The 27,637-nt window shown below is 47.7% G+C and overlaps 1 protein-coding gene across 1 annotated transcript in view; it reads left to right on the top strand.

Annotated features, from left to right (window-relative positions):
* Window positions 1-27,637, top strand: part of LOC126035372 (insertion element IS476 uncharacterized 39.2 kDa protein-like) — a 279,856-nt gene that overhangs the window by 56,573 nt on the left and 195,646 nt on the right. The gene's annotated exons all lie outside the window — the stretch shown is intronic.

Below are 27,637 nucleotides of genomic sequence, written 5' to 3'. Positions count from 1 at the left end.
TGTGAGAAGATGCTAGAAGCTTCCCCTATATCCCCTATGTGGGGCAAGGTTTGAAGGAATGAGACAGGACGGTGGGTACTGCTCCGTTGTTAGAAAGAGATGTGCTGGAACTTGTAGGCTATAAACCTTGGGAGGCCTGATAAGGGGAATAGAGAGGTGCGGAGGTGGTGGAGAATTACTGACCCGTGAGTCAGGCTCGATAAGGAGCTGGAACTTAGAGTCTTTTGCAAAAATAGCTTAGTTGCTGACAGTCCAATTTTTAAAGTTAAGTAGCTACCAATTAGCGTGCGCTGATAAGAACTTTGAAGCATAATAACCAATCAGTTAAAAAAACGCGTCTTCTAATTTTCTATATAAACGAGTGTTATATGCAATAAAACGGACCCTCTGCTTGCATCAAGCTGTGTCCCATCTCTCAATCGCGGCATGACAGAGCCAATGCCAGCTAACTCCAACTCAGACCCGCTGCTGGCCAAGGCCGAGTCCATCAATGACAGTGGTAGCACCTCTGGGATAACATATTTAAGAAGGGAGGAAAAAAAAGCTGCACACCAGCAATTGCAGCCGGAGAGAGGAGTGGGAACATGTAAGAGAAACAACCCTGCAGACACCAAGGTCAGTGAAGAAGGAGGGAGAGGAGGTGCTCCAGGCGCCAGAGCAGATTCCCCTGCAGCCCGTGGGGAAGACCATGGTGAGGCAAGCTGTCCCCCTGCAGCCCATGGAGGTCCACGGTGGAGCAGATATCCACCTGCAGCCCGGGGGAGGACCCTGTGGAGCAGGTGGATGTTGAGGATTTCTTGGCTGGGCGAGGGCATGTGAGCAATCCAACCTTTAGCTGGGAATGAAGCATAAGTTTACAAAGTGCTGAAGCAGACAAGGACGCTGTGTCCTTGTACGCTGGGAAAAAGGAAGATAAGCAGAGCCTGACAAACAACTCCTGGATGCCGAAGAATGAGATAAGTAACTGCTGGACACCTCGTGAAGAAGCTTGCACAGCCAATAGAGGATAAGATAGTGTCGCGTGAACCAGGGTATTGTACCAATTAGAGTATTGTATAAGGCACGTGCACAAGCGCATAAGGTATATGACTGTGCTAAAAGTTGTAGTAAATGGGCTTCACTTGATCACATTGGTCTGTGTGTGATGTCCCCTGTGGATCCTCCGCAACAGGTGGATGCCCAAAGGAGGCTGTCACCCCGTGGGAATCCTGTGCTGGAGCAGGCTCCTGGCAGGACCTGCGGATCTGTGAGAGAGGAGCTCATGCTGGAGCAAGTTTGCTGGCAGGACTTGTGACCCTGTGGGGGACCCACGCTGGAGCAGTGTGCTCCTGAAGGACTGCATACCATGGAAGGGACCCATGCTGGAGCAGGTCATGAAGAACTGTAGCCAGGGGAAGGACTCATGCTGGAGAAGTTCATGGAGGACTGTCTCCCATGGGAGGGACCCCATGCTGGAGCAGGGGAAGAGTGTGAGGAGTCCTCCCCCTGAGGAGGAAGGAGTGGCAGAGACAATGTGTGATGACCTCACTGCAGCCCACATTCCCTGTCCCCCTGTGCTGCTCAGGGGGGAGGAGGAGGTAGAGAAAATTGGGAGTAAAGTTAAGCTCGGGAAGAAAGGAGGGGTGGGGGAAAGTATTTTAGGATTCAGTTTTTATTTTCTCATTACTCTGCTCTGATTTGATTTGATTAGTATTAAATTAAATTAATTTCCCCAAGTCAAGTCTGTTTTGCCCATAACAGTAATTAGTGAGTGATCTCCCTGTCCTTATCCTTGACCCATTAGCCTTTTGTTATATTTTCTCTCCCCTGTCCAGCTGAGGAGGGGGAGTGATAGAGCAGCTTTGGTGGGCACCTGGCACCCAGTCTGGGTCAACCCACCTGTCGTGGTTTAACCCCAGCCAGCAACTAAGCACCACGCAGCCGCTCACTCACTCCCCCCCATCCAGTGCGATGGGGGAGAAAATCGGGGGAAAAAAAGTAAAACTCGTGGGTTGAGATAAGAACGGTTTAATAGAACAGAAAAGAAGAAACTAATAATGATAATGATAACACTAATAAAATTACAACAGCAATAATAAAAGGATTGGAAAGTACAAATGATGCGCAGGGCAATAGCTCACCACCCGCTGACCGACACCCAGCTAGTCCCTTGAGCGGCGATTCCCCACCCCCACTTCCCACTTCCTATACTAGATGGGACGTCACATGGTATGGAATACACCGTTGGCCAGTTTGGGTCAGGTGCCCTGGTTGTGTATGAGAAGCTGGAAAATCCTTGAGTATATTCTAAACAATACTGAGCACCAACTGAAAACATCAGTGTTATCAACATTCTTCGCATACTGAACTCAAAACATAGCACTGGACCAGCTACTAGGAAGACAGTTAGCTCTATCCCAGCTGAAACCAGGACACCACCACAACAGGAAGAGGGAGAATGACTGCTTAGACTTTTCTTATAATAATACAGATTTTTCTTTTGAGAAACACCTTAAGACTGAAAACAGTCAAAATGAACATAGTGCCATAATTTTATTTTATTTAGGTATCATTTATGTGGACAAAGTACCAGAGATAGACTCACAACAGTGACTTCAGCAGTGACATACTGATCTTTAATACCTTTACAGTAGCCTCTCCCATGTTGGCTCAGCATCTGCCTTCCTCGTGCAACAGAGATGGGACAAGAGCCACACAAGCCAGTGATGCAAGACATTGTGGTTTGCGGGAGCATAATCATAGACTCAACGAGAGATCAATATGATCATAGTTGAAGACCCTTTACTAGAGCATCAGACATCATTTTATATATTGGTTACATCTGTACATGCACTTAGCTATTTTACTATTGGTTACACACATTATTCATAGGCTGTCCACACGCCTAGTTACACTTAATGATTGGTTATATCAACACTGTACACGCACATAAACGTAGGACATAATTGGTTATACTAAAACATGCGAAACTGTCTCAGTGTAATTGGTCAAGATAAACTGCCAAATTGAGGTTGTTTGTGCCAAGTTCCCTTTATCGTGGAATGCGCACCTGTGTTCTTCTAATTGGCATCTTTCTTTTTTTGTCTTCTTGTTTATTCTGTTCAAGGCCTTCTAAAGGCATCTGGAATGCTCTTGTGACCGTTAGCTAAATATGTGTCCACAATTCCCCCTTTTTTGTTTTCCATCGATTAGCACAGCTTTACTTGATCTATCAATTAATTTTTAAACACATTGTAACATACAAGGCACACAAATTAAAAAACAAAAAAATCCAACAAAAAAAACCCCTACAAGATAAGTCAAAACTATCTTAACTAATGATTTAAGAGTAGCTCTATTTTGTAAAGTTGTGTGTCTAATACTATATACATCTAACAGTAAAATTAGATAATATTACACCAATCTGTATTCAGGGAGCCCAGAATTTGTGATTCCTGGGGTGGCAATGAGGGTGAATGCCCGATCCATGGAAACCAGGCATTCCCATCCGTTGAGTCCATGACCTGCTGCACAGGGGTCTCCATCAATAAGTTCTTAAACTTTGTTGATGTCAGTGGAACCCCCTATTAAACCTGTGAAAAAGGGATTGCTTGGTGTTGCTGTACTGAGGTATAAGGAATCTTGTCCGGTCACGTCAGCCAGGGTCATCCAGATGTTTTCTTTAGTTTGCGGCAGTATCCATGACTACGTCCATCCGAGGACTGTGAGGAAGATGGACCATCTGTACATTCTTGTACCGTCTTGCTCCGCGAACTCAGTCCAATAATCGGTAGGTGTCAGCTTTACATGGGCGTCCCCACGGGGGCAATAGTGGCCTCACCGTACACCAGCCCTATGCTCTTCGGAAAATCCCGGTATTTATACATTTGCAGAGGAACGGATTTCAGCACACGTGTCCAGCGGGTGCCAAAATCTGCCTCGGTTGCAACATGGGGATCCTATGACGCATGCGCTCGCTGGCCAGGCGTGCTGCACGAGTCATAGCCATCCTGTCTATTGGTTCATGGGCTTTGTGATGCAGTTGCAATGCACAGAGAATCTTGACCTGTTATGTTAGCCAAGGTGACATACATGTTAGTTTTTGGCTGAGGTGGTATTCATATTGCCGCACCGTCTAGGATGTTCCAGATGATGATGGTCGTATAAATCGAGCGGGAGTCCATCGTGGGCCTGTATCCCTAATTTCCAGCCGCTCCAACTCCTAAGTCCCCATCCCACAGCTAAATGCTCTAAGCTGAAATGACAGCTTTCTTAATTGCATTAAAGCTCTTGACAAACTGCAACGACGACAAATGGGACAAAGTTGACCACTAGCTATCGTTGTCTCCCTTATCCCCTGGGTTGTCTGTTGTGGTGTTCCTCCCATTCACTGTGGCAGAAGATTTCCACGGTTTTACCCAGCGAGCCGGTACCCACTTTGGTCCAGAATCTGTAATGACACACATATATCCTCTACCGGTTACTTGTACTTGTGCTGGGCCTGTCCACTGTCCCGTGTTCAAATCCTTATACATTACTTAAATTCCTGTTGTTTTTACTATTGATAAATCATTGCTCAAGGCACTGCAATGAATTACCATGGGAGGGTTATCGGTGTTGCCTGCCAACCGCAAAAAATTGAGTACATATAAAACTTTCCAAATTCTTTTTTGTGCGGAGAGTCCTATTTCCCCTGTTTTTTGTTTAGCTAACAATCCTTTAATTACCTGATGTACCCTTTCGATAATACTGTAAAAGGAAACTTCTCTTGATCTTCAGGATGTAATGGTATAGTAAAAAAAAACCAACAATCTTTCAGATCAATAATCAAAATGTTCCAATCTACTGGAATCATTACCGGGGAGGGCAATCCAGGTTGTAAGGCTCCCATATCATGCATTACTGCATTGACTGCATGTAGATCATGCAACAAACACCATTTCCCATTTTTCTTTGGGATGGTAAAAATTGGGGTATTCCATGGGCTAGTAGAGGGAACTATATGTCCTGCCTCTAGCTGCTCTTGTACTAACTCTTGAATGTTGGACAGCTTTTCTGCATTGAGTGGCCATTGATCAACCCATACCGGTGTTTCAGTTTTCCACCGTAGTTTTAGGATTGGCTGTCCTTCAATGGCCGCGATTAAAAACCCTGAGTTGTCAGCCTCGCACCCAGTTGACTCAAGATATCCCGCCCGATCAATGCGATGGGAACGTTCAAAACGTATGGTCATGTTTTCACCTCAGAGCCGTCAGAAAAACAGAAATTTAAATGCTCTTTGCTCACACTAGTGCATTGCATCCCACCAATTCCATAAATCCCTTCAGTGGTGTGTATTAGCTGGCATTCATTAGGCCATTTACTTCTGGGAATTACGGTAACATCTGCTCCCGTATCAATGATCATTTTTAAAAATGGATTCGTTTTTTGGTCCCATAATTCTCACTGTCTCCTCTGGTTTTGACTTTTGAGTATTTAAGGCCAATAGCACTGCAGGTGAACGAGAGGATCCAAAACCTGTATCTCCTCACAAAAGTTCGCCAGATTTTGGTACTCGGGATTCAAACGGCACTAACTGCGCTATGCGTGCACCTTTCGCAATATTCACGGGTGGCGTTATTGTTTGGACCATGATCATGATCACACTAGTGTAATCAGCATCAATTACTCCTGGTAAGACAAAAATCCCCTGTCGAGATGTTGACGATCGCCCCAACAATATCTCACATAACCCATGACCAAGAGGTCCTTTCATGTTTGATGGAATGCAATGCACCTTTGTGTCCAACAAAGTTACTTCTACTGCTGTTGCCACGTCCACTCCGGCACCTCCTGCTGTGGTGGAGGGGACGCTGTCCAGACACCCTGTATTTGTGTCATAGCACACGGGGATCTCGTGCTCAGGTGGGAGTTTCCCAAAACTCTGCCCCTGACATGATACTTCGATTTACATTCTTTAGCCATGTGGCCTCTTTTCCCACATCGATCACATGGTGTTTCACCAGAGACTTTACCATAAGCTTTACATTGAGCCTTAAAATGCCCTGGCTTTCCACAATTAAAACATTTCTTTTCTCCTGGCCTTTCCCCACTTTTTGTTCGTAGCAGAGGTTGCACTGCTGCGGCAAACGCAGAAGCAAAAAGAGCAGCTTTCCCTTGTTCACCCATACGGTCGCAAGCTTCTAACATCTCACTAGCAGTAACACCTCGAGGTAACGTGCACAATACTTGCTTTGTTTTCACATTTGCATTTTCAAACACCAACTGATCAAGCAACTTAACCTTCATGTTACTATCAAGATCTGCGTGAGATTCCAATGCAGTATGCAGTCTGTCTATAAACTGAGCAAACGGTTCAGATTCTCCCTGTCGAATATTAACATAGGAAGGAGAAACTTTTCCTTGCTCGGGTATGCTTTGGAAAGCTTTAAACGCCAATTCCTGTGATTGCATTAAAACTTGAATATCAAATTGAGCTTGCCAAGCAGCATTTGAAAATGGTCCAGAGCCCATCAGCATTTGAGCAATACATTGAAATAAGGGAACATTTTGTTGACGTCCCCTATTTTCTGCCTCTGCATCATCACAGAGTTCCTGCCACCTATGGAAAAAATATAACTGTTGTGACGGCGACAACAAGGTTTTAGCAAGCATTCGTGAGTCATATGGAGTTAAGGTTGACCCAGAAAATATATGAGACTAAAATGCCTGCGTAAAAGGAGATTTTAAACGATACTGAGCAATTGCACCCTGTTGAGGATTTCTTGGCTGGGCGAGGGCATGTGAGCAATCCAGCCGTTAGGTGGGAACGAAGCATAAGTTTACAAAGTGCTGGAGCAGACAAGGACGCTGTGCCCTTGTACGCTGGGAAAAAGGAAGATAAGAAGAGCCTGACAAGCAACTCCTGGATGCCGAAGAATGAGATAAGTAACTGCTGGACACCTGTCGTGGTTTCAGCTCAGCCGGTAACAAAGGACCACGCAGCCGCTCGCTCACTCCTCCGCCCCCCTCCGGTGGGATGGGGAGGAGACGGAGGAGAGAAAAGAAAAAGAAACTGGAACCTCGAGTGTTGAGATAAAGGCAGTTTACTAGGACAACACAAAGAAATTACAACAACAACAATGGTGCTAATGAAAAAGTATACAAAAAGAGTGATGCACAGTGCAACTGCTCACCACCCGGGACCCGACGCTCCGCCACTTCCCCCACCGAAAACAGAGACCACCCCCTGGCCCGCTCCCCATTTATATACTGAGCATGATGTCCCATGGTATGGAATAGCTCCTTGGCTAGTTCAAGTCAGCTGCCCCGGCTATGCCCCCACCTCCCAGGTTCCTGTAAAAATTAACTCTATCCCAGCTGAACCCAGGACATTATCCACCCCTTATTCTATACCATCTACATCATGCCCAGATCTTACATTTTTCTAATCAACCACTACTACTTTCCTGGTCTTATATATAAGTATATGGACTCCCCCCCGCCCCGACCTCGCACACACACACACATGGTGTTCCTTTAGCCTATGGGCTATCCTTCTAATGTGTCCATCGATTTTGGGGCTCTATCTGTTGTAACAGTTCTTCAGGATAAGAGAGAGATGGTGTGAGATGTTGGGTTGGATGCTGCCTCTGGAACTTGTGGCTGGTACATTTGGTGCAACTCATGCCCTTGGTCTGCAGGTCGAAGATGTTGATCTTGAGGAAATTGCTGGGTGCCAGTTCAAGTTCTATCGCTGTTGTACTTGGCTCAGTTTCAAAAGTCCATCCTGTAGTCATTTGGATAATTCTCACAATAATATCCTTGATATGGCATATAGACACTATAGATACAATGACATGCATTGGCAGGTTATTTAGCAGTTAAATATCATACAGCCCAATTCACTGGCTATTCTCTCCCAAAATCAAATCTCCCTGAGGTACACATCGAACCTCCCCATCCTTCTGCATCACCCACCAGGTGTACCCAGGTCCTTGAGCAAAAACAACCCCTTGAATGGGTTTGCCTCTGCTTGAGGGAGGACTAACCCAGACTGTCTTTCCTACCATACTCCTCATGCACACTACAGGGACTTTATCCCCTTCTACAGTATGTGGAACTCTTGGTTGGGCAGGGCCAGCCCGATTGGCAGATCCTCTAGTATTAACTAACCAGGTGGCTTTTGTTAAATGTGTATCCCAATGTTTGAAGGTTCCACCTCCCATTACTCTCAATGTAGTCTTTAACAGTCCATTGTATCGCTCAATTTACCCAGAGGCTGGTGCATGACAGGGGATATGATACACCCACTCAATGCCATGTTCTTTGGCCCAGGTGTCTACAAGGTTGTTTCAGAAGTGAGTCCCGTTGTCTGACTCGATTCTTTCTGGGGTGCCGTGTTGCCATAAAACTTTCTCTTCAAGGCCCAGGATAGTGTTCTGGGCAGTGGCATGGGACACAGGGTATGTTTCCAGCCTTCCAGTGGTTGCTTCCACCATTGTAAGCACATGGCACTTGCCTTGGCGTGTTCGTGGGAGTGTGATATAGTCAATCTGCCAGGATTCCCCATATTTATATTTCAACCACCGCCCTCCATGCGACAGGGGTTTTTGCCGCTTGGCTTGCTTAATTGCAGCACATGTTTCACATTCATGGATGACCTGTGCGATAGTGTCCATGGTCAAGTCCACCCTTCGATCTCGAGCCCATCTATATGTTGCATCTCTTCCCTGATGGCCTCAGGTATCATGGGCCCACTGAGCCATAAATAGCTCACCCCTACGTTGCCAGTCCAGGTCCACCTGAGACACTTCAATCTTGGCGGCTTGATCTGCCTGCTGGTTGTTTTGATGTTCTTCAGTGGCTCGACTCTTGGGTACATGAGCATCTACGTGACGTACTTTTACCACTAGCTTCTCTATCCGAACAGCGATATCTTGCCACAGTGCGGCAGCCCAAATGGGTTTACCTCTGCGCTGCCAATTGCCCTTCTTCCATTGCTGTAGCCACCCCCATAGGGCATTTGCCACCATCCATGAGTCAGTATAGAGATAGAGCACTGGCCACTTTTCTCTTTCAGCAATGTCTAACGCTAGCTGGATGGCTTTCACCTCTGCAAACTGACTCGATTCACCTTCTCCTTCAGCAGTCTCTGCGATTTGTCGTGTAGGACTCCATACAGCAGCCTTCCACCTTCGATGTTTTCCCACAATGCGACAGGACCCATCAGTGAACAGGGCATATTGCCTCTCATTTTCTGGCAGTTTATTATACAGCGGGGCCTCTTCAGCCCATGTCACCTCCTCCTCTGGCAACATTCCAAAATCTTTGCCTTCTGGCCAGTCCGTGATCACTTCTAACATTCCTGGGCGACTGGGGTTTCCTATGCGAGCCCGCTGTGTGATCAGTGCAATCCACTTACTCCACGTGGCGTCAGTCGCGTGATGCGTAGAGGAAACTTTCCCTTTGAACATCCAGCCCAGCACTGGCAGTCGGGGTGCTAAGAAGAGCTGTGTTTCAGTACCAACCACTTCTGAGGTGGCTCGAACTCCTTCATATGCTGCCAAGATCTCTTTTTCAGTTGGAGTATAGTGAGCCTCGGATCCTCGATATCCTCGACTCCAAAACCTCAGAGGTCAGCCTCGGGTCTCCCCAGGTGCTTTCTGCCAAAGGCTCCAGGAAGGGCCATTCTCCCCAGCTGCAGTGTAGAGCATATTTTTAATATCTTGTCCTGTCCGGACTGGCCCAAGAGCTACTGCGTGAACAATCTCCTGCTTAATCTGTTCAAAGGCTTGTCGTTGCTCAGGCCCCCATTTAAAATCGTTCCTCTTCCGAGTAACTTGGTAGAGAGGACTTACAATTTGACTGTAATTTGGAATATGCATTCTCCAAAAGCCCACAACACCTAAGAAAGCCTGTGTTTCCTTTTTATTAGTCGGTGAGGACATAGCTGTTATTTTGTTGAGGACGTCCGCAGGGATCTGATGACACCCATCTTGCCATTTTACTCCTAAGAACTGGATTACCTGCGCAGGTCCCTTGACCTTACTTTCTTTTATGGCAAAACCAGCCTTCAAAAGGATTTGGATTATTTTCTTCCCTTTCTCAAAAACTTCTTCTGCCGTGTTGCCCCATACAATGATGTCATCAATATATTGCAGGTGTTCTGGAGCTTCACCTTTTTCTAGTGCAGCCTGGATCAGTCCATGGCAAATGGTGGGGCTGTGTTTCCACCCCTGGGGCAGTCGATTCCAGGTGTACTGGACGCCCCTCCAAGTGAAAGCAAACTGAGGCCTGCACTCCGCTGCCAAAGGAATGGAGAAAAATGCATTAGCAATATCAATTGTGGCATACCACTTAGCTGCCTTTGATTCCAGTTCATATTGAAGCTCTAACATATCTGGCACAGCAGCGCTCAGCGGTGGCGTGACTTCATTCAGCCCACAATAATCTACTGTTAGTCTCCATTCCCCATCAGATTTCCGCATGGGCCATATGGGACTATTAAAGGGTGAGTGAGTCTTGTTGATCACTCCTTGGCTCTCCAATTGGCAAATCAGCTTATGGATGGGGATCAGGGAGTCTCGGTTGGTGCGATATTGCCGCCAGTGCACCGTCGTGTTAGCAATTGGCACCTGTTGTTCTTCAACCTTCAGCAACCCCACAACCGAAGGGTCTTGGGAGAGACCCGGCAGGGTAGACAGCTGTTCAATCTCCTCCATCTCTAATGCAGCTATACCAAAGGCCCAACGGTACCCTTTTGGGTCCTTGAAATACCCCCTCCTGAGATAATCTATCCCAAGGATGCACGGGGCCTCTGGGCCAGTCGCAATGGGGTGTTTATGCCACTCATTCCCGGTTAGACTCATTTCAGCTTCCAATACGGTTAGCTCTTGGGATGCCCCTGTCACACCAGAGATACAGATGGGTTCTGCCCCTTTAGAACTTGATGGCATTAGGGTACATTGTGCACCAGTGTCTACTAGAGCCTTCTATTCCTGTGGGTCTGATGTGCCAGGCCATCGAATCCACACTGTCCAGTAGACTCGGTTGTCCCTCTCCTCCACCTGGCTGGAGGCAGGGCCCCTCTAATCCTGGTTAGAATATCCGTTACTCACTTTCTGCACACGTGAATCAGAAGTCCCTTCAAGGGGATCAGAAATGAGATCAGCCCATCTACTGCGTCTGGGGGACTGCTCACAGGAAACTGGAGCAGCAGTTTTCCAAGAAGAATCCTCTTTTCTGGTTGCTTTTTCTCGCAACTCCTGTACCTGTGCATCCAAGACTGAGGTACGTTTTCCATCCCACTTCCTCATGTCCTCTCCATGGTCACGAAGGTAAAACCACAGGTTAGCCCGTCATGTGTACTTTCTCTCTCCTCTCTCTTGGGTAGAGGAACGCTTACTCCCAATAACTGCGATGCGGGCCTGTGCAGGTGAGGAGGAGGACAGATCTACTTTGAATTGCTGGAACTCTCGGGACAACTCCTCTACAGCTGAGACACAGGCCCGTAGGGAGGAAGAAAGACTTCCTTCGTATTGCCGGAGTTGGACAGCCAATTCATCCACCGTTTCTCCATAGCCTTCTCTCCAGGACATCACTGCCAACGAGTTGGCATAGGTTGGTGGTGCACTTCGTAGAAACTTCCGCCACATGGGTTGTGTGCATTGGACTTCATCTGGATCTGTGGGTGACTGCGCATTTTCTGGATCATTATAAATCACCTCCAGCACGGCTAGTTCTCTCAGGTACTGGATACCTCTCTCCATGGTGGTCCACTTGCCTTGGTGACATGTAACTTCATCCCTGAAGGGGTATCTTTCCTTTACACCTAACAGAAGTTGCCTCCAGAGGCTGAGGACTTGGGGTTTTCTCCCAATCGCCTTGTCGATGCCCCCTTCCCTAGACAGAGATCCCAACTGCTTGGCTTCCTTACCCTCTAATTCCACACTACTAGCCCCACTATCCCAGCATCGGAGCAGCCAGGTAACAATGTGCTCACCTGGGTGGCGGCTAAAATCTTTTCGCATGTCACGCAACTCACTCATGGATAGGGATTGGGTAATTATTTCAGGTTCAGGCTCTTCCTCCTGTTCTCGCGATGAACCTGGTTCATCTTCATCTCTCACTAAGCGAACTGATTTCTTTGTGTGTTTCTTTTTCTGTACAGGGGTGACTGATACTGGCACAGGTTGGTTCTCTGGTTTAGCTGCAGTGTCTGTCACCGGGGTAGGGGTAGTCACAGTACCTGTTGTTGTGGTAGGGGCAGCCACGGTGTCTGTTGTCGGGGTAGGGGCAGCCACGGTGCATGTTGTCCTGTTTTCCATCCTTTCCCCCTTTTCCCCCCGAGAGTGCTGCCTAGTATCAAGCAGTGCTTGGTATATACTGGCCAGGGCCCAGCACAGTGCAGCGAGTTGTACGTCTTTGGAATAGCCACAGCATTTGTCTTTCAAATATTCTATCACTTCATGAGGGTTCTGTAGTTGTTTGGGAGTGAACTTCCAAGCCACTGGAGGTGAGAAGTTCTCTAGATACCTGCCCATATCCTCCCACATGCCGTGCCACTCATGAATATCCAGCTTTGGGGCAGATCTCTGGGTGGTCCTCTTAAAGAGACTTTTTGTAGCCCTAAACAAGACCTGAAAAATATTCAGGAGGCATAGCACTAACAGCACACTGGCTTGCGCATCCCAAGGATATTCAAAATTCTCAAAAGCTGTTGTAATTAGTCGGAAGGAGGAAAGAGAGGCAAACGGACGGGGGGAAGTATCCCCCCCTAACTTCCCCATGGATTGGGTGTAATTACCAATAAAATCCGACAGAAGGTGCCCAAAGTATGGAAATGATATCACTGCCTCATACAGATACCAGCTTAACCTCATGACCAGTGATGTAATCATTTCATAAGTTGACATTGCCCAGTACAGCAAAATGATAATCCCAATCACTCTCCCAGAGATGAGATACGCAACTACAGGCAATACATAGAGCATATAAGAGCTTACAAAACGCCACCATGTAAACAAATGAAACAACATTGTGAGTAACATCCATTTATCTAAGAAATGCGTTTGGCAAATTTGTTTCAACACACTCTGGCCAAATCTGTCGTTATCTCAACCCTTTCGTGCCCCGCGTTGGGCGCCAAAAAGGACTGTCGTGGTTTCAGCCCGGCCGGTAACAAAGGACCACGCAGCCGATCGCTCACTCCTCCGCCCCCCTTCGGTGGGATGGGGAGGAGACGGAGGAGAGAAAAGAAAAAGAAACTGGAACCTCGAGGGTTAAGATAAAGGCAGTTTACTGGGACAACACAAAGAAATTACAACAACAATGGTGCTAATGAAAAAGTATACAAAAAGAGTGATGCACAGTGCAACTGCTCACCACCCGGGAGAGTGATGCACAGTGCAACTGCTCACCACCCGGGACCCGACGCTCTGCCACTTCCCCCACCAAAAACAGAGACCACCCCCCGGCCTGCTCCCCATTTATATACTGAGCATGATGTCACATGGTATGGAATAGCTCCTTGGTTAGTTCAGGTCAGCTGCCCCGGCTATGCCCCCACCTCCCAGGTTCCTGTAAAAATTAACTCTATCCCAGCTGAACCCAGGACAACACCTTGTGAAGAAGCTTGCACAGCCAATAGAGGATAAGATAGCGTCGCGTGAACCGGGGTATTGTACCAATTAGAGTATTGTGTAAGGCACGTGCACAAGCACATAAGGTATATAACTGTGCTAAAAGTTGTAGTAAATGGACTTCACTTGATCAGATTGGTCTGTGCATGATTTCCCCTGTGGATCCTCCGCAACATTTAGCGCCTGAACAGGGACCCTCACATCAGCACTTTATTGTCTCTATGGGAATTTCTGGTGCAGCTGAACCGATGAGGGAGCGGAGGAGCTGGCCGAGAGTGTTCCTGCTGCCCCGGCAGGATGGCACGAGCTTCAGCTAAGCTGGGAAGCACGACATGAGCTTCAGCTGAGCTGGGACGCGCGTACGTTTGAATCTCGCCCTGAGCTGGGAAAACGAGGAGACGCGCGAAAGCTTGAATCTCGCCCTGATCAGGTGAGCGGTCGGAGAAGGAGATGGGGTTGGACAAAAGGCAGGAAGCAGTCCTAAAGCTCCTTCATCATTTTCTCTCTGAGAGAGGACTGAAATTCGATAATTCTGTTTTATGGGCCTGGAAGAGAGAACTTATTCCGAGTATAAACGTCGCATTTGAAGAAGCGACCTGGAATAATATAGGCAAGGCACTGTGGGACGCTGCTAACTGAGAGGAGGGTAAGGTAAAGGAGATGAAAAAATACGCAGCGCTCGGGAAAGTAATTCGAGACATGCTGGAGGCAATGAGGGCAGACCAGGAGGTAGCCGCCGCTGCCCACGCGGCCGTGACCCCCTCTGCTGCCTCCATGGCTGCCGCGTCAGCCTACCCTGCTGGAGTTGGGGGGACATTCTCTACACAACTATCTCCACCCCCCCGACATCCATTTCCGTTAACGCTGAGACGCCTGCACATACGCAGCCTTTGCCTATACCCAGCCAGGCCGCTGGCGCCGAAAAAATTCCCCCGTCTGTTACTCCACAAGAAACAGAGGAATTGGGGGGGCCGATTGTCGCCCGACAGATCCGAACCCGACAGATTCGGGGGTGACTAATGCGGATAAAGAGGTTGCGGGGGTGAGGGAACCATCTCCATCGGGTAGCGCGATGGAAGAGCTGAGGGAGGTGGTGAACCAATTACAAAAAATGACAGTACGGTCGGAAGAGCTCCTAAGGGAGGTGGTGCACCAATTACAAAAAATGGCAGTACGGTCGGGAGAGCCAGAAGTGAGGGAGAAACGTTCACCCTCCCGAAAGGATGAACCGAGAAAGCAAGAGAATGAAGATTCCGGCCGTATACCAGTCCCGCTCCCTTCCCCCCCCTTCTCACCACCCTCTCCGGCACCTCCCTCGGCCCCTCCCCTCCCGCCCCCTCCCTCCTCCCCTCCCTCTCCGCCCCCCCCCTCCGCCCCCTTGCAGCGGCGCGTGTCAGCCGGCCATGGAGTGGCCGCCGCCAGCCGCGGCCGTGGCCGGCCCCCGGGCAGAACCGTCCGCGCCCCCGCCCCCGCCCGTTAATCCATCCCGCCTCTCGGAACCAGAGACGGTGAAACCAACTGCGCCCGCGATAGACGCGGAGCCGCTTGTAATAGCCGCTGCAGAAGAAAGGCAGAGACATTGGAGGGGTGTAATAAAAGATGCCATTATAGAAGGGACTATGCTCCAAGCATTCCCAGTTATTGCACCTAATGGACAGAAAAAAATGGGAGGCGTTTGACTGGAAGGTCATTGAGAGATTAAGGAATGCTGTGAGTCAGTATGGAATTAAATCTGCGTTAGTTCACCATATGCTGCAATTCATTTTTTCTGCTGATACGCTGATACCTCAAGATATTAAACAGCTAGCACAGTTGGTTTTGACACCCACCCAAATGTTAGTGTTTTTCCGGCAGTGGGAGACATTCTGTGATAGGGAACAAGCAACACCACGACAACAAACAGATCCCTTATGGGGAGTAACCACGCAGATGCTGATGGGTACTGGACCCTTCGCATCAGGGAACGCTCAGTTACAATGTATCACTGAGGTTCATCATCTATCACAGATCTTGGCGTATCAAGCTTTTCTTACCATACCAGACAATATGTGCAGCCATGCTTTTACCCAGGTGAAACAGGAGAATACAATTTATGACCACCCTGAAATTAACAAGGGCATGAAAGAAAACATGTTCAAACTACTTGCTTTTGAAAATGCTACTGAAAAGACACGCAAAGCATTGAGTAATTTGCTGAAAAATGCAGACGTCGTTGATATGATAGAATACATGGATCAATCAGTGGACTCACAGAAAGTAGCCTATGCTGCCACAGCTCTCCAAGGAGCTACAAAGAAACACGAGGCCAGTAAGACACCCTTGGTCAAGTGTTCTAACTGTGGCAAACGTGGACACATTAGGAGCAAATGTACAGGTACTGTTAACAGTAAGTGCTGCAACAAGTGTAAGAAAGATAACCATACCACCAAGAATACAGGAAGAAGGGAAACTTTACACCGACCGCGAAGGCCCCTCGTGCGACGACACAAATGCAAGGGGCTTGAGCTGCCAGCCCTCAGGCAGCCTCGCAACCACCAGATCCGCCACTGCAGGAAGCTCCGGAGTGGATGTGGAAACCACAGTCAACATAAAGGGACCATTAGGGGTTTGGACTTAGTGCATTTTTAAAGGGGCGATCTTCAACAGCTCTAGAAGGAATTCTGGTGCTCCCAGGGCTTATTGATGCAGATTATTGTGGGACTGTGAAAATTATGATTCATGTTGTAATCCCTCCTGTTTCTATTCCTAAAGGTACCAGAATAGCACAATTAGTTCCATTCAGGTCGTGTGTTCCGAACCCAGGTGAAGTACAACGTGGAGATAGTGGATTCGGCTCCACAGGGAAACTGCAGGTATACCTTGCCATGGACATAACAAGAGGTAAACCAGAAAAGGTAGTGCAATTGGAAGGGCTTGATGGAGTTGTCGTCAACAAACCAATGACATTTGATACAGGAGCTGATGTTACGATTATTTCACGATGCATTTGGCCTCCATCATGGCCAGTGATGAATCCAAATTTTGGCATTGCAGGGATAGGGGGCACACAAGCCACCTTAGTAAGTCAGCTATCGATTACCCATTTGTGTTCCCCGATGGTGAACACATTACGACGTGTCTGTATGTCATGACTACCCCAACTGAATTGTTTGGCCTCGTAGGCCGTGATTTATTGAGCCAAATGAAGGCAATGTTAGTGACGCATCCTTTTTAGGAGCGGTCACTGAGGGGTAGCCAATTCTGAAAATTAACTGGAAAACTGATGACCCTGTTTGGATTGATCAGTAGCTGCTAAATTCTGAAAGGCTGCTAAAAATACAAGGGTTAGTTGAGGACCAATTGAGACCGGGACATGTTGTTCCTTCTACTAGTCCATGGAATACATCAATATTTACCATTCCCAAGAAAAGTGGGAAGTGGAGACTGTTAAATGATCTCAGAGCTGTGAATGCGGTGATGGACAGTATGGGAGCCCTGCAGCCAGGTTTGCCATCTCCAGTTATGCTTCCAGAAGAATGGGATTTGTTAATTATAGATCTAAAAGATTGCACCCAGGTGGCGCTGAACGGTTCGCCTTTTCGGTACCATCAATTAACATGGCAGAACCCTATAAGAGATACCATTGGGTCGTGTTACCGCAATGAATGCGCAATTCCCCCACGATGTGTCAGGTGTATGTGGCCTGGGCATCAGAGCCTGTAAGAAAGCAGTTTCCTCAGTAACTTGCCACAGGATGAGATTTTAACTCAATTGCAGGACATTTTAAGCCATCGCGGAGTAATAATCACTCCTGAAAAGTTGCAAAAGACAGCACCTTGGAAGTATTTGGGGTGGCACATAGATGCTAGCAATGTTAAACCTCAGAAGGTTCACATAACATGAGAAATTTCAACGGTACATGATGTCCAGAAGCTTGTGGGAGATATCCAGTGGGTGCGGAATCTTTGCGGTATCACTAATGGCGATATGACCCATCTGGTAGAACTCTTGGGTATGAGAACACTGTGCAGATGAGAAACAGGAAATGACAGAGCTGACCAATTGGTTGCAGCACCACGGGAGCCTCCTCCAGGGAATCGTTTTCAACAAAGCACGGCAATCACATGCATTCTTGCACCAACCTGCTAGGATGTTAGCAAAGCAATTTGACTTACCACTCACTGATGCCCAAGGTATCGTTAAAGCATGCCCCGATTGTCAAAAGGAAGGGCTGGGCTTGGGCTGTGGGGTTAACCGATGAGGTCTTTTGCCATTGCAGTTGTGGCAAATGGATGTCACCCATGTCACGTGGTTTGGTGCAAAGCGTTCTGTGCATGTGTGTATTGATACCTATCCTGCTGCCACGTGGGCCACGGCACGAACTGGAGAAAAGGCCTTACATAGTGAATGATGTCTTCACGCTTCTTTTGCAGTACTGGGTGTGCCTAAAGAAATTAAGATGGACAACGGCCCAGCCTGTGGTTCTACACGATTTGCTCGATTTTGTAATTTGTGGGGAATTCACCATGGTACGGGTATTCCACATCTTCCCACAGGACAGGCTATTATCGAATGGGCCAACCAAACCCTAAAAGAACATGCTGCAAAAACAAAAAGGGGGAACCCAGGGCTTACTCCCAGAGGAACGATTGGCCAAAGACTTATTTGTGCTAAATTATCTTAGATTGACAGGTGATCACAAAGACCCACCAATGGTAGTGCATCATGTTCTTTTACAGGCAGAAAGGACGCAACAAAGTACAAGAATCATGGTAATGTATAAGGACCCAGAATCCGGGAAATGGTGCGGATCAGCAGAAGTAAAACTTACTGGGAGATCCCGGCTAAGTGGGTCAAGCCATGGCTTCGCACTGATGCTGGACCCGGAATTGTCCCAATGGCAACTGGCACTGCACCAGCAGGTGCTGGAGCCACTGATCCGACAGATTTTAACTAATAGAGTATTACTAGCGGACACTGAGTCCTTCAGAGAGGTTTTTAGAACAGCATGCCTTATTGTATATAGAACTTGCTTTAGGTAAAAAGTGTGTTTAAGCATAATTTGATTAAACATAGTGTGATTACGGGAAGACAGTGTGGGGTAAATGTAAAAGTTAGTTAAAGCCAAAATCAGGGGTAAGGTCTATTTCCATTAATAACCTGGGAACGAGGTTGATTGTGTTTCCACAGATACAGGCCCACGACGGACTCCTGTTCGATTTGCACGACCATCATCATCTGGAGCATCATAGATGATATGGCAATATGAATACTACCTCAGCTGAAAACTAATGGTCACCTTGGCTAACATAACAGGTCAAGATTCTCTGTGCGTCGCAACTGTATCGTAAAGCCCACGAACCAATAGACAAGATGGCTATGACTCGTGCAGCGCGCCTGGCCAGCAAGCGCATGCGTCATAGATTGCAACCAAGGCGGACTTTTGGCACCCGCTGGCCACGTGTGCTAAAACCCGTTCCTCTGCAAATGTATAAATACCGGGATTTTCCGAAGAGCATCGGGCTGGTTTATGGTGAGGCCATCGTTGCCTTTGTGGGGACGCCCACGAAAGCTGGCACCTACCGATTGCTGGGCTGAGTTCGTGGAGCAAGATGGCACAAGAATGTATGGATGGTTCGTTTTCCTCATAGTCCTCATGGTCTGGGTATTTTCTATTGCTGGCATGAGGACACGGGTGTAAAGATGTTGATGGGATGTGTTGCTTTAATTTAAGTGATCATTCTCAAACTATATACAAACAAATAGATTGGCTGAAGAAACATACACAAAAGTTCCAGCAAGAAACTAGTTGGTTCGATGGGGTGTTACAGTCAATGTTCGGCGGGATAACACCATGGCTAATGTCATTGATTAAGGAAGCCTTACGATGGTTAGATATATTGATATTAATCTGTGTAATAATTAGAATTGCATATGGGTGCATGATAAAAGGAGTCTCAAAGCTGCCACACCAAGCTCTACTCGCACAAAAAGAAAAAGGGGGAATTGTTGGGAATTGGCTTGATGAGAAAGGACATGGGTCTATGGAAAAGTTGTGCGAGCAGAGTTCTGTGTGAAAGAATGCCAGCCTGAGCAGCAAGACTAGGCCTTGGCCGAAGACTGGTGGCCTTGCTGATACCAGGAGAAAAACAACAGCTGGTCTCGCTGTTATCAGGAGAAAGACAGGGACGGTGTGACCTTGGCATAACTTCATAAGTAACTTTTGAAGAAGTTCCCATGAGAAAGTTACGGAACACGCATAGCTGCAAATCACAAGTGGGTGTGTTTTAGTAATGAATAAACATTACCAATGTACCAATCATATTAGGACTAGTAGGCATAATTATTGCAAACTGTATAAATATGAGCTATCCATGCAAATAAAGTGGAATCACTTCTATCACTCATATTGGGTCGACTTATGTGCATTCCTCCGCCGCTCCAACACCTTTCATCCGTTAATTAAAATGGGAAGTCAAATACGCTTTGCACAAAAGCAACTAAGTCAATCAGAGCCAGTGAGTGGTCCCACAGTGTTCACTGACGGTTCAGGAAAAACAGGAAAATCAGCCATTGTGTGGCATGATGGCCAGCAATGGCAACAGAAGATAGAACAGCAAGAAAGCTCTCCTCAAGTTGTAGAACTTCGAGCAAAGGTGATGGTGTTTCAACATTTTCCAGATCCTGTAAACATTGTCACCGATTCAGCTTATGTGGCGGGTTTGGTTCAAAGATTGGATAAGGCTGTGCTTGGTCAGGTGGGAAATGAAAAATTATTTGGGGTGTTGAAGCTGTTATGGATGGAGATCCAGGAACGCCGCTCCCCATATTGTGTCATGCATATTAAAAGCCACACAAGCTTGCCTGGTTTTATTGTGGAAGGGAATGCTCGTGCAAATGCTCTCATATCAGAGGTGGCAAAAGGTCCAGTACCAAATGTGAGACAACAGGTGATCGAAGCTCATAGTTTTTTTCACCAAGGACATTGGACCTTAAAGCGGCAATTTCGATTGTCGAACTCTGAGGCTTGTGCCATCGTCGCCGCGTGCCCTGACTGTCAGGGCCACCATGTACCTCATTATTATGGAACCAACCCTAGAGGCCTTCAAGCCTTGCAAATCTGGCAGACTGACGTGACACATATTCCTGAGTTTGGGCAGTTGAAATATGTGCATGTGTCTATTGATACTTTTTCTTCTGTTGTTATTGCCACCGCTCATACAGGTGAAGTCGCCAGGGATGTTATTCGACACTGGCAACGAGTGTTTTCTGTGGCTGGTGTACCTCAGCAGATTAAGACTGACAACGGTCCAGCTTATCTTTCTACCAAGGTGACTACCTTTTTGCAGCTTTGGGGAATTACCCATGTCACCGGTATCCCTCGTTCTCCCACAGGACAAGGCATTGTAGAGCGCGCCCGTGGAACTCTAAAGCATATGCTTCAAAAACAAAGAGGGGGAATGATGTGTGATAGCCCAGAGGCTTGACTTAACAAGGCCACGTATGTATTAAATTTTTTGCAGGTCACTGATGATGTTCAACAGCCACCAATGCTGTGTCATTTTGGGTCATTGACAAGTATATCTGGTGTGACCCCCGGGGTTAAGGTTCAGATACGGGACCTGCAGACAGGTCAATGGTCTGCACCTTGTGACTTATTAACCTGGGGTCGAGGTTATGCTTGTGTCTCCACAGATACTGGACCGCGATGGGTGCTGGCACAACTGGTAAAACCCTACTTAGAAGTGTCATCGCCTGCTGCAGTCTCCTCAGAGTAGTGGTTGCAATATGGGTACCATCACAGCCCAAGATGAACGTATGGGTAATGCTTGCAAATGCTATGGGCCAAGAGGGATGCTGGCTAAGCACGCAAAGCAATGCTACATCACAAGCTCTTTCTGGATTATTGCTAGATATAGATTCTATATGCCATGCTACGCTATAAAACAGAGCAGCTATTGATTTTCTATTGTTGGCCCATGGCCACAGTTGTGAAAACCTTAATGGTATGTGTTGTATGAACCTATCAAGTCATTTGGAGTCAGTGTCCCAGAGTATCCAACAGCTGCAAAAGGAGGTGCAGAAGCTGACAGAAGATGTTGGGGTTTTTGAGTTGGATGGCTTGTTCTCTCAATGGGGGATTGGAGGGTGGTTAAAGGGAGTATTGAAAACAGGATTATTAATATTGGCAATTATTATCATTGTACTGAGCATCCTCCCATGTGTGCTGTCCTTGCTGCAAAGGGCCCTGCAGCGGACAATTCACATGGCATATTTGGCGCAAAAACAAAAAGGGGGAATTGTGGAGGACCTTGGCTGGACCTCGGGGCCTGGGGAGGATATTGACCTTGACAAGATTACAGTGTTCTTATGAGAGAACAAGAAAGGATGAGAAGCATGCCTGGGAAACTAAGTTTAAGGAATGTGTTGACCGTTTGCAGTTGTGATAAGGAACCTGAAAAAGTCACCTTTTTCAGGGTGAGGGGTGAGAAAAACAACTTCTGACAACTTTTTGACCAATAAGGGACAGACATATGTACAAGGTAACAAGTATAATGGGTATAAACTTGCTGGCTTGTAGTAATAAAAAAACCACCTTCTTTGCTTGTACTATAAGAATGCGTACTTGTCGTTTGTCCATCTCAACCGTGACAATATACATCAATTCAGGGAATAGGGAGATCCCTCCTGTTGAGTCACGAGGTTCGGAGCAGACCCCCTTGCTTTCTAGACTCGTCCTCAGAGAAGGGCCCAGGGGCGGCTGGATCCACTCTTAGTCTCAGACTTGGTCAACGGTTTATGCCTCGAAATGGATGAGGTGTAGGGATTGTGGAAGAGGAAAACGAAAGAGAGAAGACTACGGAGAGAAAGGAAGAGAGAAAGATTTCACCGGTCCTGGGTCCAGCATTAGCTCAGTCAGCTGAGGGGTCCAGTCAGTCAAGGGGTCCAGTTCCGGTGGGCTTGCCTGCCCGGGGCTTCAGTTTGTGTCCTTTTATCATCCTTGCCCCTCCTTTGGGCGTGCACCCGAACTCCTCAGGTTAATGAGCAGTTTGTGAGCCTTTGGGCTTGGGGGTCGTTAGTGGAGTAACTTCTCCTTCTCTGCAGACACCGCCGTTGTTTGGTCTTTGTATCAGAACAGCTTATCAGAACAGGGAGCTGTGCAGCCTCCAGCACGCCCTCCCCCTCCTGTTGCTGATGTCTGAGCTGATGGGTTTTTCACCTTGGTTCCTTGCTGTGCAGGTTTTGTCTTTAAGCAAAACTTGCCCCACCACAATGTTTGAGACATTAACTCTTTCAGTCTCTCACATGCAGTCCTTCAGGAGCACACTGGGGGGAAGGTGTTTTAAGATTTGGTTTTATTTCTCATTATCCTATTTCATTGGTAATAAATTAAATAAATTTTCCCCAAGTCAAGTCTGTTTTGCCCATGATGGTAATTGGTGAGTGATCTCTCCCTGTCCTTTTCTCGACCCACGAGCCTTTTGTTATATTTTCTCTCCCCTGTCCAGCTGAGGAGGAGAGTGATAGAGTGGCTTTGGTGGGCACCTGGCATCCAGTCAGGGTCAACCCACCACAAGATGGAAGGGCCGCATTTTGGGGATACAGTCATGTATTGGGTCTGGCTGAGATGGAGTTAGTACTCCCTATAGCAGCCCTCATAGCACTGTGCTCTGCAGCTCTGTAGCTAGAAAGGTGTTGATAACACACCAGTGTTTTGGCTACTGCTGAGCAGCGCTGGCACAGCATCAAGGCTGTCTCTCCAACATTTTTGCCCTCCCCTCAATGGCAGGCTGGGGCAGGGCAAGATCTTGGGACGGGACATAACCAGGACAGCTGACCTAAACTAACCAAACAGATATTCCATACCATATGACGTCAGCTCAGATATAAAAGCTAAGTGAAGGGAGACGGGGGTGGGGACATTTTTGTCTTCCGGAGCAAGCACTACGCGTACTGGAGCCCTGCTTCCCAGGAAGTGGCCAGACATCGCCTGCTGATGGGAAGTAGAGAGTAACATCATTTGTTTTTTTTCTTTGCTTTCGCGCGCAACCTTTGCTATCGTTTTATTAAACTGCCCTTATCTTGACCCACGAGCCTTTCGTTATATTTTTCTCTCCCCCGTCCAGCTGAGAAGGGGGAGTGATAGAGCGGCTTTGGTGGGCACCTGGTATCCAGCCAGGGTCAACCCACCACAGTCCTTTTTGGCGCCCAACGTGGGGCACGACAACGGCAGTTTTGCATTAAGCGTTCTATAGCTAGTTATTAAGTGGCAAGCTCCTGTGCAGGTCACAGAGCTTGTTAGCTGCTTGCTTATCTCTAGCTTGCTGAGTTTGGGAACATGTTAATGCAAATAATGGCTGTGTGCTTTGTCCTGGCACTGATGGCTTTGTTGTGCTGTGGGAGTTATCTTGTGTGGAGAATGAAGGAACGTGGGAACGTGCTAATACAAATAGTGTCTATGTGCTTTGTCCTGGCAGTGATGGCTTTGCTGTGTTGTGGGAGCTATCTTGTGGAGGAGATGAGGGAACACATCTCCCTCTCCCTACCAGGCATTGATGTGAATGGTTTTATTATGCAGGCTCCCGAGGTCCTTGTTCACCCTTACGTGAGCTGTTCAATACTAATAATTAATACTGGTGGCATATTATGGGTATTGTGGAACCTGGTCTCTTCCTGGTATAAGAGGAGGCAAGTTTTAGGTGAGGCAATATTGAAATGTGCCCTCAAGCGACCAGTCCCTGGGTGGCAGGGTATATGGAAGGATTTGGGCAGATTCCTAGGACGGTTATCACCTCCCATAATCTGGGATTTTACATCCGAACAGACAAGTAACCCTGGCAAACTGACACGTCACCTGATAGAAGGGTGCCTTGCCTATCCCAATGAAAACCAGCAGCTTCTTGCACTGTACTGGGGCCTGGCCTATGCCTACCGAGCCACAGTTCAATACTCTCAGAGGACCATGGTTGAGGCAGGGACCCAGACTGCATCTAAGGACACGATGCTCGAGATAGGGACCCAAACAACAACTACAGTAATTGCCCCAGTAGTGAAACGGAAACAGTGGACAAGGAGATCAACGGGTCCATACCATCGATTAGTGAGGGAAGAAGAAGAAGAGGAAAGGCTTGATTTAGAAGCTGGTCCTTCGATAAGGAAATTGGAGGAAGGAGTGAGGGAACTTAAACAAGAAGCAGAAACTACCCGGTCCCTGACGTCCTCAGAACTTCGGGACTTGCGGAAAGATTACAGCCGCCAGCCAGGTGAGCGGATTGCTGCCTGGCTGCTCCGATGCTGGGATAACGGGGCTGATAGTCAGCTACTGGAAGGCAAGGAAGCGCAACAGCTGGGATCCCTCGCTAGAAACCGGGGAATTGAAAGAGGAATTGGGAAAGAGGCAGCAATTTGCAGTCTCTGGAGCCGGCTCCTCTCAAGTGTGAAGGCAAGATATCCATTCAAGGAAGATCTTGTAAATTCATCAGAAAAGTGGACTACTGCAGATGAAGGCATTCAGTACCTGAGAGAGTTAGCAGTGGTGGAAGTCATCTACAGTGATCTAGATGACGAGGAAGTTTCCAAAGACCCAGAGGATGTCCTGTGCACACGAGCCATGTGGCGAAAGGTGATTCAAGGTGCCCCAGCGTCGTATTCTAACAGCTTGGCAGCAATGTATTGTCCAGATATGGAAACACCAACTGTGGAGAAAGTGTCGTCTTGGCTCCAAAACTTTGAGGAAAATCTCTGTGTCTCCTCATCCCTACAGGACAGTGCCTTGGCTGTTAGGGATGCTCCAAGAAATCAGTTCTCCCCTGCCCCAGTCAGAGGGAAAGGGAGCCCTAGGCGTATGCCACGTGGTACACTCTGGTTCTTCCTGCGTGACCAAGGGGAGGACATGAGGAAGTGGGATGGTGAACCCACCTTTAAGCTGGAAGCCCGCGTACGTGAACTGAGAGGGAAGACAGCTGTTAAGAAGGGGTCACCCAAGAAGAAGGCTGTCAGCGTAGTTGCTGTAGAGGCCCAAGAAGGCACTCAGCGATCCTCCAGGCATAGAAGAACTGAAAACACCTCCCTTGATTCTGGTGAGGGGACTTCTGGTCTGGTACCGCAAGGATCGGACAGTGAATATTCTGATGAGGAACAGCAATAGAGGGTCCCTGCCTTCGGCCAGGAGAAGGAAAGGGATGATCGGATATACTGGACTGTGTGGATTCGATGGCCTGGCACATCAGACCCACAGAAGTATAAGGCTTTGGTAGACACTGGTGCACAGTGTACACTGATGCCATCAGGATACAGGGGCACAGAATCCATCTGGATCTCTGGAGTGACAGGGGGATGCCAAGAATTGACTATACTGGAGGCTGAAGTGAGCTTGACAGGGGACAAGTGGGAAAAGCACCCCATTGTGACCGGTCCAGAGGCCCCTTGTATCCTTGGCATAGACTACCTCAAGAGAGGGTACTTCAAGGACCCAAAGGGGTGCCGGTGGGCTTTTGCTGTAGCCACTGTAAATGCAGAGAAGATCAAACAGCTATCTACCCTGCCTGGCCTCTCGGAAGATCCCTTTACTGTGGGATTGCTGCAAGTTGAAGAACAGCAGGTGCCTATCGCTACCAGGACAGTGCACCGTCGGCAATACCGGACAAACCGAGACTCCCTGGCTCCCATCCATGAGCTGATTCATCACCTAGAGAGCCAAGGAGTCATCAGCAAGACTCATTCACCTTTTAATAGTCCTATATGGCCAGTGCAGAAGTCTGATGGAGGATGGAGGTTAACAGTAGATTATCGCGGCCTGAATGAAGTGACACCGCCATTGAGTGCTGCTGTACCAGACATGTTAGAGCTTCAATATGAACTGGCATCAAAGGCAGCCACATGGTATGCTACAATTGATATTGCCAATGCATTTTTCTCCATTCCTTTGGCAGCAGAGTGCAGGCCACAGTTTGCTTTCACATGGAGAGGTGTCCAATACACCTGGAATCGGCTGCCCCAGGGGTGGAAGCACAGCCCTACCATTTGTCACGGATTAATCCAAATGGCACTGGAACAAGGCGATGCCCCTGAACATTTACAATACATAGATGACATCATCGTATGGGGCAACAAGGCAGAAGAAGTGTTTGAGAAGGGAAAAAGAATAATTCAGATTCTTCTGAAAGCTGGTTTCGCCATAAAGAAAAGTAAGGTCAAGGGACCTGCACAGGAGATTCAGTTCTTGGGAATAAAATGGCAGGATGGTCGCCGTCATGTCCCTATGGATGTGGTTAACAAGATAGCAACTATGTCTCCACCAGCTAACAAGAAAGAAACACAAGCTTTCCTAGGCCTTGTGGGGTTCTGGAGAATGCATATTCCAGGTTATAGTCAGCTTGTGAGCCCTCTCTATCGAGTAACGCGGAAAAAGAACTATTTTGAATGGGGCCCTGAACAACAACAAGCCTTTGAGCATATCAGACAGGAAATAGCTCGTGCAGTAGCTCTTGGGCCCGTCCGAACAGGACCAGATGTACAAAATGTACTCTACACTGCAGCTGGGGAACATGGTCTCACCTGGAGCCTGTGGCAGAAAACACCAGGAGAAACCCGAGGTCGACCATTAGGGTTTTGGAGCCGGGGGTACCGAGGATCAGAAGCTCACTATACCCCGACTGAAAAAGAGATATTAGCAGCATATGAGGGGGTTCGAGCCGCTTCAGAAGTTGTTGGTACAGAAACATATCTCCTCTTGGCACCACGATTGCCCGTGCTACACTGGATGTTCAAAGGAAACATCCCCTCTACACATCATGCAACCAGCGCTACATGGAGTAAGTGGATAGCATTGATCACGCAACGGGCTCGACTGGGGAAATCTAACCGCCCAGGAATTCTGGAAGAGATCATGGAATGGCCAGAAGGCAGAGATTTTGGAGCATCACCTGAGGAGGTGACTCGTGCCCAAGAGGCACCACCATATAATGAGTTATCAGAAGATGAAAGGTGTTATGCTCTGTTTACTGATGGATCCTGTCGTGTGGTAGGGAACCATCGGAAGTGGAAAGCTGCTGTGT

This window comes from Accipiter gentilis, chromosome W (genome assembly GCF_929443795.1).
Source record: "Accipiter gentilis chromosome W, bAccGen1.1, whole genome shotgun sequence".
Taxonomy (NCBI): domain Eukaryota; kingdom Metazoa; phylum Chordata; class Aves; order Accipitriformes; family Accipitridae; genus Astur; species Astur gentilis.
Note: the sequence above shows the minus strand (reverse complement) of the source record. Positions and strands in the feature narration are given on the sequence as shown.